Below are 2,500 nucleotides of genomic sequence, written 5' to 3'. Positions count from 1 at the left end.
AGGACGTGGCCATGTAAGTCATAGGCCACCCCAACTTTTGCAAAATACTGTTTCTTTTCACTTTTCATGATCTAAGGCGCGTTCCGACGGCGTTTTGAACAAATTTATGAGAAAAAAAATTTTGACCCTCGGACCAAAATTTTTTCGTTCGGGGCCCCATGGCCTATGGCCAGTATGGGAACTCGGGATGCCGATATGACAAAATTTGTCAAAAAATCACTAAAAAGTCGCTATGGCCCATTATTTAGAGCTTGTTGAGACCTTTCTAAAACACCTTGGTTGACCCCTGTCCGATAAGTAGTTTTCGAGATATTCGAGAAAATGTGATTTTTTGGGACTTAGAAAATTTTTGACCCGTACCCTAAGAAAAAGTGATTTTTTCATAGGACAATTTTTTCTTCGCAAATACTGTTTGGTTTCACTTTTCATTATTAGAAACGCGTTCCGAAGCCATTTTCATCAAAATCTCGTGAAAAAAAAATTTCACCCCCGGACCAAAAGTTGGCCGTTCGGTGCCCTATGGCCTATGGCCAGTATGGGAACCAAGGATGCCGATATGCGAAAAAGTGTCAAAAAATCACTTGAAAGTCGCTATGGCTCATTAAATAGAGCTTGTAAAGACCTTTCTAAAACACCTTGGTTGACCCCTGTCCGATACGTAGTTTTCGAGATATTCGAGAATAAGTGATTTTTTGGGACTTAGAAAATTTTTGACCCGTACCCTAAGAAAAAGTGATTTTTTCATAGGACAATTTTTTCTTCGCAAATACTGTTTGGTTTCACTTTTCATTATTAGAAACGCGTTCCGAAGCCATTTTCATCAAAATCTCGTGAAAAAAAATTTCACCCCCGGACCAGAAGTTGGCCGTTCGGTGCCCTATGACCTATGGCCAGTATGGGAACCAAGGATGCCGATATGCGAAAAAGTGTCAAAAAATCACTTGAAAGTCGCTATGGCTCATTAAATAGAGCTTGTAAAGACCTTTCTAAAACACCTTGGTTGACCCCTGTCCGATACGTAGTTTTCGAGATATTCGAGAATAAGTGATTTTTTGGGACTTAGAAAATTTTCGACCATGACATATATGAAAAGTGAATTTTTCATAGGACCAAAAAGTTTGTCCAAATAGGGTTTTGGTTCACTTTTTATGGTCAGATAAGTGATCCGATGCTATTTTCATGATCATTAGAGGGATTTCACGCTGTGACCAAAAATTTTCATACTTCATACTTGTCCCCGTGCCGTATATGGGAGGACCGGGGGAACATGTCTTCGTAAGTCGTGATGTTCAGTGACGGATTTCTGGGACTTAGAAAAAAAATGTGCTCTCAGGCACATTATATGTTTCATACACACATGATTTTCATTCTTCATACTTGTCCCCGTGCCGTACATGGGAGGACCGGGGGAACATGTCTTCGTAAGTCGTGATGTTCAGTGACGGATTTCTGGGACTTAGAAAAAAAATGTGCTCTCAGGCACATTATATGTTCCATACACACATGATTTTCATTCTTCATACTTGTCCCCGTGCCGTATATGGGAGGACCGGGGGAAGATGTCTTCGTAAGTCGTGATGTTCAGTGACGGATTTCTGGGACTTAGAAAAAAAATGTGCTCTCAGGCACATTATATGTTCCATACACACATGATTTTCATTCTTCATACTTGTCCCCGTGCCGTATATGGGAGGACCGGGGGAAGATGTGTTTGTAAGTCGTGATGTTCAGTGACGGATTTCTGGGACTTAGAAAAATAAATGTACCCTTAGGCACATTATTTGTATCAATAATTGTATCCCCAGCCTTTCATGGGGAACTTTTCCGTATTCCCGGACTTGTACATTTTTCGGGTTCCACCTCCCGACAATGTATCTCTACTGTGCATTACGTACCTGATAACGCACGGCACCCATTGGGTGACTCCACTTAACCATCTTTCGATAATGCCCGTGTTGCAGATATAATCCCAACACCTACCAGGCTTTATATGTACATCGAACGTTACATACGATGCACCCCGTATTCCCGGACTTGTACATTTTTCGGGTTCCACCTCCCGACAATGTATCTCTACTGTGCATTACGTACCTTATAACGCACGGCACCCATTGGGTGACTCCACTTAACCATCTTTCGATAATGCCCGTGTTGCAGATATAATCCCAACACCTACCAGGCTTTATATGTACATCGAACGTTACATACGATGCACCCCGTATTCCCGGACTTGTACATTTTTCGGGTTCCACCTCCCGACAATGTATCTCTACTGTGCATTACGTACCTTATAACGCACGGCACCCATTGGGTGACTCCACTTAACCATCTTTCGATAATGCCCGTGTTGCAGATATAATCCCAACACCTACCAGGCTTTATATGTACATCGAACGTTACATACGATGCACCCCGTATTCCCGGACTTGTACATTTTTCGGGTTCCACCTCCCGACAATGTATCTCTACTGTGCATTACGTACCTTATAACGCACGGCAC

Source organism: Anopheles stephensi, unplaced genomic scaffold, assembly GCF_013141755.1.
Source record: "Anopheles stephensi strain Indian unplaced genomic scaffold, UCI_ANSTEP_V1.0 ucontig190, whole genome shotgun sequence".
Taxonomy (NCBI): Eukaryota; Metazoa; Arthropoda; class Insecta; order Diptera; family Culicidae; genus Anopheles; species Anopheles stephensi.
The sequence above is the reverse complement of the archived record's forward strand: the minus strand, read 5'-3'. Positions refer to the sequence as shown.